At 39.4% G+C, this 16,851-nt stretch overlaps 5 non-coding genes across 5 annotated transcripts; 2 read left to right on the top strand and 3 right to left on the bottom strand.

The window, feature by feature from the left end:
• Positions 1-3,927: 3,927 nt before the first annotated feature.
• Positions 3,928-3,999, bottom strand: TRNAQ-UUG (transfer RNA glutamine (anticodon UUG)). The gene has a single exon. It is a non-coding gene; the product is annotated as a tRNA-Gln (tRNA).
• Positions 4,000-10,393: 6,394 nt separating this feature from the next.
• TRNAQ-UUG (transfer RNA glutamine (anticodon UUG)) lies at positions 10,394-10,465 on the bottom strand. Its single transcript has one exon. It is a non-coding gene; the product is annotated as a tRNA-Gln (tRNA).
• Positions 10,466-12,012: 1,547 nt separating this feature from the next.
• On the top strand, positions 12,013-12,084 carry TRNAQ-CUG (transfer RNA glutamine (anticodon CUG)). Its single transcript has one exon. It is a non-coding gene; the product is annotated as a tRNA-Gln (tRNA).
• Positions 12,085-14,530: 2,446 nt separating this feature from the next.
• TRNAQ-CUG (transfer RNA glutamine (anticodon CUG)) lies at positions 14,531-14,602 on the top strand. The gene has a single exon. It is a non-coding gene; the product is annotated as a tRNA-Gln (tRNA).
• Positions 14,603-15,431: 829 nt separating this feature from the next.
• On the bottom strand, positions 15,432-15,503 carry TRNAQ-UUG (transfer RNA glutamine (anticodon UUG)). Its single transcript has one exon. It is a non-coding gene; the product is annotated as a tRNA-Gln (tRNA).
• Positions 15,504-16,851: the final 1,348 nt, after the last annotated feature.

Genomic DNA, 16,851 nt, shown 5'->3' on the forward strand with positions numbered 1-16,851 from the left:
CTTTGTCGAGTCATGCAGCTACAGCGTGTTCTGGTCTAAGGTGCACGTGTCACTAGAGAGGTGAATCTCCGGCTAAGGCTACGTGTCCTTAATTGAAATGAAGTGATCAGAGGTTATTGCGTATGTGAGGGCAAGAAACACAAAATGGCTGCCATGATCTAAGATGGATGCCATGGGTAGATCAGAAATGTGTTGGTTACAGGAATACTCTTGCTCGTAGCGTAGCGAAAACACCAGGATATGCTAAATGGATCATTTGCTTTCCTGAAAAGCAAATGCAATCAAAATTAGACTGTCCCAGCAGTGCTCCCAGACCCCAAAACTCACCCACAAACACCCGGAACTCCCCCAAAGGGCACCTAAAAGGCAAGCAAGTCAGCAAAAACGCAAAAATATTTTCGCCTCCGATTTTGTCCAAGCCACTTTTATCCGGTATTAGAGCTTCCCAGCAATGGGCTCAGAGCCGTCAACCCAGGCGAAAACTAGTAGAAGACCCCCAAACAGCCAAAAAGCAAAAGTACAAAAATGGGGACTTAGTCATTTTCCTGGCAATTTCCAAAATCACTCCACGAGCGCTCTGCAGCTAGGCCCTAACTCCCCTCTGCCACCATGGATTTGCTTCAAACCTCTTGCAATCAAAACTATCCATAGCCAGCAGTGCTCCCAGACCCCGAAACCCACCCACAAACACCAGGAAGCCCCCCAAACAGGCCCCCGAAAACGCTACATTGAGCAAAATGTCAGAAATAGCAAAAACAAAATTCAGCATGGATTTTGTCCAAACCACTTCTATCCGGTATTAGACCTTCCCAGCAATGCCCCAAGACCCGCCAACCCACCCGCAAAATATCACAACACCTCCAAACAGCCAAAAAGGAAAATCTCATACTTACAATATTTATCGGCCTTCGGTCCAAGCAGGCTGTGCAGCTAGGTCATAACTCCCGTTTTCCACCACGGACTTCCAGAAAAGCCAATGCAATCAAAATTAGACTGTCCCAGCAATGCTCCCAGACCCCAAAACTCACCCAAAAACACCCGGAACACCCCAAAGAGCACCTCAAAGGCTGGGTGTAAGTGAAGTGTTTGACATGTCTTCTTCCTCCTCGTCATCATCAGATGAAACATCAACTTTTGATGTTTAAATTCAAGACACCCCACAGAAAGACTAGGCCCATGCACCACTCACTACCCCTGGTGAAAAGGCCACAACAACAGCCCAAAAATGCCAAAATTGTAGTTGCAGCAACTGTAATACCCCAAACAAATTTACTTTTGAAATTTCTAATCCAAAAGTGATCCAAAGAAAGTCAAAAAGGCCTCAAATCCAAACATACAGCAGCATCCACAAAAAGTATCCTTCCAGGTCAAGAATCCGAATGAAAGTGACCAGCACATAAAGAAAGAACTGGGAGGAGCCTGCTGGACAGGAAGTTGGAGACTGTGGAGCACTTTCTTCCTCCCACCCTCCCCCCAAAAAATGGACTCCTTGCAAAAGAAACTGCAGGCAAATGTCAACCTGAGGAGTTATTCTGATAAAAATCATCATTTTCAGAAGCTGTATGCTGCTTGCTGGTGGATTTCTTGTGCAGAATTTCAAATTTTGTAATTTCGCACATGCAAGATTGTTGCTGCTCGCCGCATCTACGTGTTCGCAATTGCGAACTCTCGAGATGCGTGCTGTGCAAGGTGGCAAGCTGTGATTACGTAATCGCGGTCGCCAAACTCCCGCGGGATCCCGCAGCAAGATCCAAAATGGCGCAGCACTTGCAAAATATCGAGAAAAACAACTCGGCAAATGCTGAATGACGGTAAGTGAACGCCGCACGCCGCAAAATTGTATCAACAAGAAAAAAAAATCCGCTGCGTGGAATTTGTGGATTTTTGGTGAATTCGCGAGCGTTCGCGGATTGCGAATTTACAGAAAATCCGCAAAATCCGCGAGCGGAACGGATGTTCCGACCATGCTTACTTTTTAATCAATGTTGATCTAACAACATAGTTGATTTGTACAAAGCATATCATACGATGAGTGAATACTTAAAAAAAATAAAATGAGATCAGTACCTGTCAGGCTTCCAAGCAAAAGATTATATTTCATGATTGCAGATCGACTGTTGAAAATCAGCATGAAAAATATTTTATTTCACAATTTCCATACTAATATACAAAAAACATTTGTACTATCTGACTGATACCATCATTGTGGTTCTCTAGGTTTGATTTAAGAACACTTCTCTTTCAAACTGTGCTATCTTCGCCTTATCAATAGCGCTGAAAGCTTCAAAAACAGATGCTGGGAATCAGCCCTCTGAAATGCACTTGAGAAAAACAGGATAGGATTTCGTAATGTCACACTATTTTGTGTAGGAATGTGATGTAAAAGTATTATAAAGCTTGTATTTCTGGTACTTGTTCAAGCTGATGGACATTTTGAAATGAGTCAATATTTGTCTCTTTCAACCTATTGGTGTTGGATTTGAGCTACCAATAAACAAAGTTGACAGAAATGGAAAAGGTCAGGAGTAATAAAATAGTACCCTGAAGAGTTAGACTGGAACCTTTGCATGCAAAGTCCAAAGTGCCAACCATTGCTCTTTGGAGCCACCCATATGAGAGACAGAGAAATGGATGTAGTAGTTTGGAAATGTAGAATGTTTTAATATTCTTCAGTCAAAGATGATCATTATTTTGTAAATTGCATGTCCTGATAAACGTTTGCACATTTAACCCCTTCCCTGCTGGCCCGTTTCCGCCCCCATGCGGTAAACAAACGAACAGGGGCGGGCCATGACGAACCCCAGCCGTCATCAGCACACGAGCACCGTAGTGCATGACGGCTGGGGTTCGTCACCAGCATGGAAGGGGTTAACACTGTTATGGAGAATGTATCTGAAAAGAATCAAATCACATTATCGCTCTTTACACTATGAGCATTCAACTGAGATATCTTTTCATCAATGTAAGAAAAGCCCCCGCACTGATGCGCTCTCTTTTGTCTCAAAGGAAAAATCCCTCATGTATGGCGGGGTTCCATGGTGTAATGGTTAGCACTCTGGACTCTGAATCCAGCAATCCGAGTTCAAATCTTGGTGGGACCTGCTTGAATTATGAGATTTAATATTTCACTAATTTCTTAGAATTTGTACTTGGAAAAACATAACGTCAAAGTTTTATACTGAAACTTATCAACGTATAAGTATGTATCTATGTATACATGGCTATATCCATCTAGATAGCGATAATACAATATAAAGAAATGAATTAATCATAAACATAAGTACAGAAGCTGAAAACTAAAAACTGTTCTTTCCCATCCACAATTTGAGCAAGAGGTTCTTTTTCTTTCTCATCTGTATGATCAGTAATAAGATAGTTAATTTTGCTGATTTCTTATCTGACCACATTCTTGACTTACACAGTGCATTTAATTGTGCATTTCTTTGAAAGAGGAATTCAGATTAATACATCTAACATGTCTTTCGAAAGATTCTACTTCATGGTTATGGATTTACTTTAGAAAAACAGAGTGTAAATATCTGTGTGTCTGAATTTCAAGATTGTTATTTAAAAGTTCATGTCTTCTGTCCCCAAAATACACAATTTTATTCCTCAAGTTTTCTTTTAATGAAGGTTTTCCAATTAAAAAAGTTCCTTGTTCCCCTTATCAATAACAGTAAGATTTAAACAAGTAATATCTTGCATCAGCCCCTTGTGATGAGTTTGAGAAAACAGAGTCAGCTCACAAAATGTCTCATTATTTTGAGCCATTTAATTTCCATGTTTTCTAAAAGTTCTATAATTTGCTCACATCAAATAGACTTTTAAAAAACAATCAATAAATTAATGTTTCACTCTACCTGTGTTAGATTTATGATATTTATGAATACATTTGACAGAAATAGATTTCGTCATAAGTCATGAAAGTGGTCCCATCGAGATTTGAACTCAGGTCCTTGGATTCAAAGTCCAAAGTGCTAACCATTACACCATGGAACCCCCCATGTGACAGGGGAGAAAATTGCTGCAGCAATGTGGACATTTCACATTTTTTATTTTCTACAGTCAAAGACAAACAGAATTGTATTACTTTTCTATTCGGTTCAACTTTTGCCCATTGAACTATGTTAGGGAAGTATGTTGCACAAAGGACTCAAGTAACGCTATGACTCTGTTGAACAGTACTTTTTATGTGAGATAAGATTTTGCAATAAAAATTAAGATTTCCCCCTGAATGCAATCTCTTCTGTCAAAACGGAAAGCTCAACCTGGTACAGGTGGGTTGATGGTGTTATGCTTGTCAATCTGGACTCTGAAAACAGGGATCTAAGTACAAAGTTCAGTGGGACTTATCTAAACTTTACGATTTTTTTTCCATTCAGTTCTTAGAAGTATTAATTGGAAAAACATCTCATTTACTTATAAACTTGTACGTATCAACTTATATGTATGTATCTCCCTATATATCGCTATATGTCTATGTATATTTATCGGAAAATATAAATATATACATTATAAAAATACATATAATTATTAGAGGTGAAAATAATGAACAGTTGTTGCCTCTCCACATTTGAAACATGAGCTTCTTCTCCTTCCTCTTCAATATGCCCCGAAATTGAGATAGTCACTTTTTAATCAATTTTGATCTAACAACATAGTTGATTTGTACAAAGCATATCATACGATCTGTGATTAATTGTAAAAAAGAAAATTACATCAGTACCTTTGAGGCCTCCAAGCAAAAGCTTATATTTCATGATTGCAGATCGACTGTTGAAAATCAGCATGAGAAATGTTTTATTTCACAATTTCCATACTAATATACAAAAAACATTTCTACTATCTGAATGATACCGTCATTGTGGTTCTCTAGGTTTGATTTAAGAAAACATCTCTTTCAAAATGTGCTATATTCGCCTTATCAATAGTGTGGAAATCTTCAAAAAGGAATGCTGGGAATCAGCCCTCTGAAACGCATTTGAGAAAAACAGGATAGGATTTTGTAATGTCACACTATTTTGCTAGGAATGTGATGTAAATGTATTATAAAGTTCGTATTTCTGTAATTTGTTCAAGCTGTTGGACATTTTGAAAGGAGTCAATATTTGTCTCTTTCAACCTACTGGTGTTGGATTGGAGCTATCAATAAACAAAGATGACAGAAATGGAAAAGGTCAAGAGTAGTAAAGAAGTACCTCAAAGAATTGGACTGGTACCTTTGCATGCAAAGTCCAAAGTGCCAACCATTGCTCTTTGGAGCCACCCATATGAGAGACAGAGAAATGGATGTAGTAGTTTGGAAATGTAGAATGTTTTAATATTCTTCAGTCAAAGATGATCATTATTTTGTAAATTGCATGTCCTGATAAACGTTTGCACATTTAACACTGTTATGGAGAATGTAGCTGAAAAGAATCAAATCACATTATCGCTCTTTACACTATGAGCATTCAACTGAGATATCTTTTCATCAATGTAAGAAAAGCCCCCGCACTGATGCGCTCTCTTTTGTCTCAATGGAAAAATCCCTCATGTATGGAGGGGTTCCATGGTGTAATGGTTAGCACTCTGGACTCTGAATCCTGCGATCCGAGTTCAAATCTCGGTGGGACCTGCTTGAATTATGAGATTTAATATTTCACTAATTTCTTAGAATTTGGACTTGGAAAAACATAACGTCAAAGTTTTATACTGAAGCTTATCAACATATAAGTATGTATCTATGTATACATGGCTATATCCATCTAGATAGCGATAATACAATATAAAGAAATTAATTAATCATAAACATAAATACAGAAGCTGAAAACTAAAAACTGTTCTTTCCCATCCACAATTTAAGCAAGAGGTTCTTTTTCTTTCTCATCTCTATGATCAGTAATAGGATAGTTAATTTTGCTGATTTCTTATCTGACAACATTCTTGACTTACACAGTGCATTTAATTGTGCATTTATTTGAAAGAGGAATTCCAGATTAATGGAAAGGGGCGACCACTCGGTCCCCCCGAACGTATGGCTGAGTGCCTCGATCCCCCCAGGAAGCCATTTTGGGCGGGAGGCGCGTCTCGGCTGGTATGCCCGAAGCGGCGTAGCCGGGGCGCGCTTTTTCCCGCCCTAGAGTGGGCTGGCCTAGACACTGACGCGGCCGGCCACGCCCTCGGGGCAGGCAGGGGCGGGTTTACGCCCGCCCTGAAGATGGATAAAAAGGGACGCAAGACCAGAAGACATCCTCTTGTTCCTGTGCTCTGAAGCTGCACCTCCTCGCTGCACGTGAGCTCGAGACGGAACGAAGAGCCAATTTTGAGCGTTTTAATCGTTCTTGTTTGTTTTGCAGTTACTTCGTTGGAGAATGCCGAAGAAGGTGGGAAAGCGCATGAATACCGACCAGATGCTGCGTGCTCTCATGAAGGAGATGTCCGAGCTAAAGAAGCGGGTGGACAAGAATGAGGAAAGGGGTCCAAAACGTCCTTTGGCGGGAGCAGCCCCGGGAGGGAAAAACAAGAGGCCCAGGAGGGGGGCAGCGGGTGAAGACATCCCGGGTCCCAGTGCCCCGCTCGAGGCTCCAACTCCCGTGTCGGAGGAGGGGAATCCGATTCCCGTTGTGGTCACCCCCGTGTCCGGGGATGATATGCCGCCCGAGCTGGCGGCACAATTGGCAGCGTGGTTGGGAAAAGGTAACGAGGGCGCCACGGCTGTCGATGCGCAGGCGCTGATAAAGTAATTGCGGGAGAAACGGGAAGCAGCCAAGGTGCCCGTGCCGGCTGCAGTAGGGGACAAGACACCAGGGACGATTGCGACCACAGAGGCAGCGTCAGGTGCAGGTAAGCGGCCATTGCCGATCGCGAGGGATGAGTCAACACCCTCTCGGAGAGAAAAGTTGGGGCAACATGTTCCTTTGGCTATTAAGGAAAAGATTTGGGCGGGGGAGTATGTGAACATTTTTTCATTGCTTGTTGATCATTATGAGGTAGAGCATGTAAAGAGTCAGAAGGATCTCATGCATCCGAGTGTTTGGCGCGCAAAAATGGCCGCCTTTAAAGTGAATGAGAATATCGGCAATTGGGGCAATGCTTGGGGAATCTTTACATCAATCTTGGGGGAACGTAGACCTGAGTTGCTTTCCGAGTTCCCAATCTATCAATCACGAATCATGGGGTACTCGACATCGCACCAGGGTAATCATTGGTTCTGTTACGATAATCTGTTCAGAAAGGAAAAGGAGCATAATAAAAGTTTAACCTGGGATTGTTACGATGCATTGACTTGGGATAAAATGAAGGAGTCAGGAATGTTGAGAATGCCGTTGGTGGGAAGTAATGTTGGCGAATCCTCCCGGCAATATGCGGGGACGCCCTTTCGATCAGGTACGGGTGCCGACGATCACTCGAAACCTACCGGCAATACCGGAAAAAGGGGTTTCTGCTTTAATTACAACAGAGGTAAATGTACTAGACCCCAGGGATCGTGTAAATTCAAACATGAATGTAGTGGTTGTGGGTCGTCCCATCCTGAGACCTCGTGCAGAGCCAGAACGGGTGATAACGGGGGGAGAGGAGGTGCCAAACAGGTCTAATATAGTCCGAGGGGCGCCTTTACCCACTCCGATTGATACCCTGGCGATGATTCCTTGGCTCAGTGACTACCCGGATCGTACTTCTGCTGGGGTGCTGCGGAACGGTTTTTCGTATGGTTTCCGCATCCCGGTAGGGGACTTTCAAGGTGTGGATAAGTGTAAAAATCAACTTTCCGTCCTGCAGCATACGACCGTAGTACAGGATAAGATCCGGAAAGAGGTGACTCGAGGTCGGGTCGCCGGCCCGTTTAGTATACCCCCGGTCCAGAATTTTGTTTGTTCTCCCTTAGGGGTAGTCCCCAAGAAAGACCCCGGTGAGTTCCGACTGATTCATAATTTATCAGCTCCACGAGGTCTTTCCGTAAATGATGCAATCGATCCTGAAGTGTGTTCGGTGCGGTACTCATCCTTCGATGAGGCCGTAGCCATTTTGAATCGCCTGGGGCCTGGGGCGCTGATGGCGAAGTCAGATATCGAGTCAGCGTTCCGATTGCTCCCGGTACACCCAGACGACCAGCGTCTCCTAGGATTCATGTTTCAGGGTTGTTATTACATGGATAGGTGTATGCCAATGGGGTGCTCTATATCCTGTGCTTATTTCGAGAAATTCAGTAGTTTTCTACAATGGGTTTTCACAAAGAAAACAGGTTTCCAAGATGTAATGCACTGCCTCGATGATTTTCTGTTTCTTGGGGCAGCCGGGGGTCTTGAATGTGGCCGGGCCTTGGCCGAATTTTGTGTGTTAATGAAACAGTTTGGTGTGCCATTGGCGCCGGGAAAAACAGTGGGTCCTACGACTTGCCTCGAGTTTCTGGGGATCGAGTTGGACTCCATTGAGGGGTGTTTCCGTTTGCCAGCTGAGAAAGTGTCGAAGTTCAGGGCTGCGCTACAAATGTGTATAAATGCATCAAAAGTTACGCTGCAACAATTACAGCAGGTGGTGGGACAGTTGAATTTTGCCTTGAGGGTAATACCAATGGCCCGCCCCTTTTCCCGTTCAATTGCCCAAGCGATGGTCGGCCTTAAAGAGGGCCATCATCGCACGAGACTATCGGCCGAGATCCGCCAGGACATGCGTATTTGGTTAGCATTTTTGGCGGATTTCAATGGTAGAATCGTCTGGAATGAACCAGCCGTGTCTTCTGAAGAGCTGGGGCTATGGACAGATTCGGCAGGAAGCATAGGTTTTGGCGCCATCTTCGGCACGAAATGGTCGGCACAAAGATGGCCGACATGGTGGCATGAGAATGGGCTGACGAGTAATATTGCTTTCCTGGAACTGTTTCCCATCTGGGTGGCCTTGAGAACATGGCCCGATGGGTTCAAAGATCACTCTGTCATATTTTGGTCTGACAATATGACCGTGGTCGAGTGCATCAATAGTCAGGCAGCACGTTGTAAACTGATGTTAAGACTGCTTAAGGAAATTGTTTTACTGTGTATGCAATTGAACGTGCTATTCAGAGCAAAGCATGTTCCAGGGGTGATGAATCAGGCGGCTGACGCACTGTCTCGTTTTCAAATGCAGGTTTTTTCGGGTTTCCTCCCCTCAGCGGACCCAGAGCCGGCACCCTTTACCGAAGCTCTCTGGTCTCTCGGTGCCCCGAACTTCGTCACCTCGTGGGAGAGAGTCTAGCACCAAGGACGAGGAAGTCATACGAAGGGGCGTTTCGGGCCTATTTAGCCTTTTTGGGGAATGAAAGAGAGCGACTTTGGGGTCACGAGGGCTGGGAAATCGGTGGCTACGGCCCAGAGGCATCGTGCTGCCATTTCCTTTGTTGCCAGAGCACACGCTATCCAGGACCCAACAGCGTCTTTCGTTGTACAGAAAGCGCTGCGTGGGTGGCAACGCCTTGAGGGTCGCAGAGTAGATGAAAGGCGCCCGATAGGTTTGGATAGATTGTCCCAGTTGTTGGCCACACTCCCCGCCACATGTTCATCTCAGTTTGAGGCGGTGCTGTTCCGAGCCGCTTTTACGCTAGCATTTCACGGAGCAATGCGCCCCTCCCAAGTGGGGGGGGTATGTCTGGTTAGGGATCTTGACACCGGTTACGACCTTGCCGTTGGCCCTTAAACGTTAGGATGTACAATTTCAATATTTCAAGTAAATGTTTTGTAGGATGTTAGTTCGGCTAGGAGAACCTCTGTATTAGAGAATCTGTTAAGGTTAGCCAAACATCGCAATGTGGTATGAAATTGTACATTAATGTTTAAATGTTTTTAAATTTTTGTTTTAATAAATACGGCCGGGAGGGTCACTCCCTCCCACTTCCAAAAACTTCAAGAACTGTTTCCGGTTTCCCTCCTTTTGGGGATTGTGTTGAGAGGGGGTGGCGGGTATCTCAGCCATATACATTTGACATTTCTTTCGAAAGATTCTACTTAATGGTTATGGATTTACTTTAGAAAAACAGAGTGTAAATATCTGTGTGTCTGAATTTCAAGAAGATTGTTATTTGAAAGTTCATCTCTTCTGTCCCCAAAATACACAATTTGATTCCTCAAGTTTTCTTTTAATGAAGGTTTTCCAATTAAAAAAGTTCCTTGTTCCCCTTATCAATAACAGTAAGATTTAAACAAGTAATATCTTGCATCAGCCCCTTGTGATGAGTTTGAGAAAACAGAGTCAGCTCACAAAATGTCTCATTATTTTGAGCCATTTAATTTCCATGTTTTCTAAAAGTTCTATAATTTGCTCACATCAAATAGACTTTTAAAATACAATCAATAAATTTATGTTTCCCTCTACCCGTGTTAGATTTATGATATTTATGAATACACTTGACAGAAAAAGATTTCGTCATACGTCATGAAAGTGGTCCCACCGAGATTTGAACTCAGATCTTTGGATTCAAAGTCCAAAGTGCAAACCATTACACCATGGAACCTCCCATGTGCCAGGGGAGCAAATTGCTGCAGCAATGTGGACATTTCACATTTTTTATTTTCTACAGTCAAAGACAAACAGAATTGTATTACTTTTCTATTCTGTTCAACTTTTGCCCATTGAACTATGTTAGGGAAGTATGTTGCACAAAGGACTCAAGTAACGCTATGACTCTGTTGAACAGTACTTTTTATGTGAGATAAGATTTTGCAATAAAAATTAAGATTTCCCCGTGAATGCAATCTCTTCTGTCAAAACGGAAAGCTCAACCTGGTACAGGTGGGTTGATAGTGTTATGCTTGTCAATCTGGACTCTGAAAACAGGGATCTAAGTACAAAGCTCAGTGGGACTTATCTAAACTTTACGATTTTTTTTCCATTCAGTTCTTAGAAGTATTAATTGGAAAAACATCTCATTTACTTATAAACTTGTACGTATCAACTTATATGTATGTATCTCCCTATATATCGCTATATGTCTATGTATATTTATCGGAAAATATAAATATATACATTATAAAAATACATATAAATATTAGAGGTGAAAATAATGAACAGTTGTTGCCTCTCCACATTTGAAACATGAGCTTCTTCTCCTTCCTCTTCAATATGCCCCGAAATAGAGATAGTCACTTTTTAATCAATTTTGATCTAACAACATAGTTGATTTGTACAAATCATATCATATGATCTGTGATTAATTGTAAAAAAGAAAATTACATCAGTACCTTTGAGGCCTCCAAGCAAAAGCTTATATTTCATGATTGCAGATCGACTGTTGAAAATCAGCATGAGAAATGTTTTATTTCACAATTTCCATACTAATATGCAAAAAACATTTCTACTATCTGAATGATACCGTCATTGTGGTTCTCTAGGTTTGATTTAAGAAAACATCTCTTTCAAAATGTGCTATATTCGCCTTATCAATAGTGTGGAAATCTTCAAAAAGGAATCCTGGGAATCAGCCCTCTGAAATACATTTGAGAAAAACAGGATAGGATTTTGTAATGTCACACTATTTTGTCTAGGAATGTGATGTAAAAGTATCATAAAGTTTGTATTTCTGTAACTTGTTCAAGCTGTTGGACATTTTGAAAGGAGTCAATATTTGTCTCTTTCAACCTACTGGTGTTGGATTGGAGCTATCAATAAACAAAGATGACAGAAATGGAAAAGGTCAAGAGTAGTAAAGAAGTACCTCAAAGAATTGGACTGGTACCTTTGCATGCAAAGTCCAAAGTGCCAACCATTGCTCTTTGGAGCCACCCATGTGAGAGACAGAGAAATGGATGTAGTAGTTTGGAAATGTAGAATGTTTTATTATTCTTCAGTCAAAGATGATCATTATTTTGTAAATTGCATGTCCTGATAAACGTTTTCACATTTAACACTGTTATGGAGAATGTAGCTGAAAAGAACCAAATCACATTATCGCTCTTTACACTATGAGCATTCAACTGAGATATCTTTTCATCAATGTAAGAAAAGCCCCCGCACTGATGCGCTCTCTTTTGTCTCAATGGAAAAATCCCTCATGTATGGCGGGGTTCCATGGTGTAATGGTTAGCACTCTGGACTCTGAATCCAGCGATCCGAGTTCAAATCTCGGTGGGACCTGCTTGAATTGTGAGATTTAATATTTCACTAATTTCTTAGAATTTGTACTTGGAAAAACATAACGTCAAAGTTTTATACTGAAACTTATCAACGTATAAGTATGTATCTATGTATACATGGCTATATCCATCCAGATAGCGATAACACAATATAAAGAAATGAATTAATCATAAACATAAGTACAGAAGCTGAAAACTAAAAACTGTTCTTTCCCATCCACAATTTAAGCAAGAGGTTCTTTTTCTTTCTCATCTCTATGATCAGTAATAGGATAGTTAATTTTGCTGATTTCTTATCTGACAACATTCTTGACTTACACAGTGCATTTAATTGTGCATTTATTTGAAAGAGGAATTCAGATTAATACATTTGACATTTCTTTCGAAAGATTCTACTTAATGGTTATGGATTTACTTTAGAAAAACAGAGTGTAAATATCTGTGTGTCTGAATTTCAAGAAGATTGTTATTTGAAATTTCATCTCTTCTGTCCCCAAAATACACAATTTGATTCCTCAAGTTTTCTTTTAATGAAGGTTTTCCAATTAAAAAAGTTCCTTGTTCCCCTTATCAATAACAGTAAGATTTAAACAAGTAATATCTTGCATCAGCCCCTTGTGATGAGTTTGAGAAAACAGAGTCAGCTCTCAAAATGTCTCATTATTTTGAGCCATTTAATTTCCATGTTTTCTAAAAGTTCTATAATTTGCTCACATCAAATAGACTTTTAAAATACAATCAATAAATTAATGTTTCCCTCTACCCGTGTTAGATTTATGATATTTATGAATACACTTGACAGAAAAAGATTTCGTCATAAGTCATGAAAGTGGTCCCACCGAGATTTGAACTCAGATCCTTGGCTTCAAAGTCCAAAGTGCTAACCATTACACCATGGAACCTCCCATGTGCCAGGGGAGCAAATTGCTGCAGCAATGTGGACATTTCACATTTTTTATTTTCTACAGTCAAAGACAAACAGAATTGTATTACTTTTCTATTCTGTTCAACTTTTGCCTATTGAACTATGTTAGGGAAGTATGTTGCACAAAGGACTCAAGTAACGCTATGACTCTGTTGAACAGTACTTTTTATGTGAGATAAGATTTTGCAATAAAAATTAAGATTTCCCCGTGAATGCAATCTCTTCTGTCAAAACGGAAAGCTCAACCTGGTACAGGTGGGTTGATGGTGTTATGCTTGTCAATCTGGACTCTGAAAACAGGGATCTAAGTACAAAGTTCAGTGGGACTTATCTAAACTTTACGATTTTTTTTCCATTCAGTTCTTAGAAGTATTAATTGGAAAAACATCTCATTTACTTATAAACTTGTACGTATCAACTTATATGTATGTATCTCCCTATATATCGCTATATGTCTATGTATATTTATCGGAAAATATAAATATATACATTATAAAAATACATATAATTATTAGAGGTGAAAATAATGAACAGTTGTTGCCTCTCCACATTTGAAACATGAGCTTCTTCTCCTTCCTCTTCAATATGCCCCGAAATTGAGATAGTCACTTTTTAATCAATTTTGATCTAACAACATAGTTGATTTGTACAAAGCATATCATACGATCTGTGAATAATTGTAAAAAAGAAAATTACATCAGTACCTTTGAGGCCTCCAAGCAAAAGCTTATATTTCATGATTGCAGGTCGACTGTTGAAAATCAGCATGAGAAATGTTTTATTTCACAATTTCCATACTAATATACAAAAAACATTTCTACTATCTGAATGATACCGTCATTGTGGTTCTCTAGGTTTGATTTAAGAAAACATCTCTTTCAAAATGTGCTATATTCGCCTTATCAATAGTGTGGAAATCTTCAAAAAGGAATGCTGGGAATCAGCCCTCTGAAACGCATTTGAGAAAAACAGGATAGGATTTTGTAATGTCACACTATTTTGCTAGGAATGTGATGTAAAATTATTATAAAGTTCGTATTTCTGTAACTTGTTCAAGCTGTTGGACATTTTGAAAGGAGTCAATATTTGTCTCTTTCAACCTACTGGTGTTGGATTGGAGCTATCAATAAACAAAGATGACAGAAATGGAAAAGGTCAAGAGTAGTAAAGAAGTACCTCAAAGAATTGGACTGGTACCTTTGCATGCAAAGTCCAAAGTGCCAACCATTGCTCTTTGGAGCCACCCATGTGAGAGACAGAGAAATGGATGTAGTAGTTTGGAAATGTAGAATGTTTTAATATTCTTCAGTCAAAGATGATCATTATTTTGTAAATTGCATGTCCTGATAAACGTTTGCACATTTAACACTGTTATGGAGAATGTAGCTGAAAAGAATCAAATCACATTATCGCTCTTTACACTATGAGCATTCAACTGAGATATCTTTTCATCAATGTAAGAAAAGCCCCCGCACTGATGCGCTCTTTTTGTCTCAATGGAAAAATCCCTCATGTATGGAGGGGTTCCATGGTGTAATGGTTAGCACTCTGGACTCTGAATCCAGCGATCCGAGTTCAAATCTCGGTGGGACCTGCTTGAATTATGAGATTTAATATTTCACTAATTTCTTAGAATTTGGACTTGGAAAAACATAACGTCAAAGTTTTATACTGAAGCTTATCAACATATAAGTATGTATCTATGTATACATGGCTATATCCATCTAGATAGCGATAATACAATATAAAGAAATGAATTAATCATAAACATAAATACAGAAGCTGAAAACTAAAAACTGTTCTTTCCCGTTCACAATTTAAGCAAGAGGTTCTTTTTCTTTCTCATCTGTATGATCAGTAATAAGATAGTTTATTTTGCTGTATTTCGTATCTGACAACATTCTTGACTTACACAGTGCATTTAATTGTGCATTTCTTTGAAAGAGGAATTCAGATTAATACATTTGACATTTCTTTCGAAAGATTCTACTTAATGGTTATGGATTTACTTTAGAAAAACAGAGTGTAAATATCTGTGTGTCTGAATTTCAAGAAGATTGTTATTTGAAAGTTCATCTCTTCTGTCCCCAAAATACACAATTTGATTCCTCAAGTTTCTTTTAATGAAGGTTTTCCAATTAAAAAAGTTCCTTGTTCCCCTTATCAATAACAGTAAGATTTAAACAAGTAATATCTTGCATCAGCCCCTTGTGATGAGTTTGAGAAAACAGAGTCAGCTCACAAAATGTCTCATTATTTTGAGCCATTTAATTTCCATGTTTTCTAAAAGTTCTATAATTTGCTCACATCAAATAGACTTTTAAAATACAATCAATAAATTAATGTTTCCCTCTACCCGTGTTAGATTTATGATATTTATGAATACACTTGACAGAAAAAGATTTCGTCATAAGTCATGAAAGTGGTCCCACCGAGATTTGAACTCAGATCTTTGGATTCAAAGTCCAAAGTGCTAACCATTACACCATGGAACCTCCCATGTGACAAGGGAGCAAATTGCTGCAGCAATGTGGACATTTCACATTTTTTATTTTCTACAGTCAAAGACAAACAGAATTGTATTACTTTTCTATTCTGTTCAACTTTTGCCCATTGAACTATGTTAGGGATGTATGTTGCACAAAGGACTCAAGTAACGCTATGACTCTGTTGAACAGTACTTTTTATGTGAGATAAGATTTTGCAATAAAAATTAAGATTTCCCCGTGAATGCAATCTCTTCTGTCAAAACGGAAAGCTCAACCTGGTACAGGTGGGTTGATGGTGTTATGCTTGTCAACCTGGAGTCTGAAAACAGGGATCTAAGTACAAAGTTCAGTGGGACTTATCTAAACATTAAAAAAAAAATTCCATTCAGTTCTTAGAAGTATTAATTGGAAAAACATCTCATTTACTTATAAACTTGTACGTATCAACTTATATGTATGTATCTCCCTATATATCGCTATATGTCTATGTATATTTATCGGAAAATATAAATATATACATTATAAAAATACATATAATTAATAGAGGTGAAAATAATGAACAGTTATTGCCTCTCCGCATTTGAAACATGAGCTTCTTCTCCTTCCTCTTCAATATGCCCCGAAATTGAGATAGTCACTTTTTAATCAATTTTGATCTAACAACATAGTTGATTTGTACAAAGCATATCATACGATCTGTGAATAATTGTAAAAAAGAAAATTAGATCAGTACCTTTGAGGCCTCCAAGCAAAAGCTTATATTTCATGATTGCAGATCGACTGTTGAAAATCAGCATGAGAAATGTTTTATTTCACAATTTCCATACTAATATACAAAAAACATTTCTACTATCTGAATGATACCGTCATTGTGGTTCTCTAGGTTTGATTTAAGAAAACATCTCTTTCAAAATGTGCTATATTCGCCTTATCAATAATGTGGAAATCTTCAAAAAGGAATGCTGGGAATCAGCCCTCTGAAACGCATTTGAGAAAAACAGGATAGGATTTTGTAATGTCACACTATTTTGCTGGGAATGTGATGTAAATGTATTATAAAGTTCGTATTTCTGTAATTTGTTCAAGCTGTTGGACATTTTGAAAGGAGTCAATATTTGTCTCTTTCAACCTACTGGTGTTGGATTGGAGCTATCAATAAACAAAGATGACAGAAATGGAAAAGGTCAAGAGTAGTAAAGAAGTACCTCAAAGAATTGGACTGGTACCTTTGCATGCAAAGTCCAAAGTGCCAACCATTGCTCTTTGGAGCCACCCATGTGAGAGACAGAGAAATGGATGTAGTAGTTTGGAAATGTAGAATGTTTTAATATTCTTCAGTCAAAGATGATCATTA

The sequence above is a fragment of the Lissotriton vulgaris genome, chromosome 4_1 (assembly GCF_964263255.1).
Source record: "Lissotriton vulgaris chromosome 4_1, aLisVul1.2, whole genome shotgun sequence".
Taxonomy (NCBI): Eukaryota; Metazoa; Chordata; class Amphibia; order Caudata; family Salamandridae; genus Lissotriton; species Lissotriton vulgaris.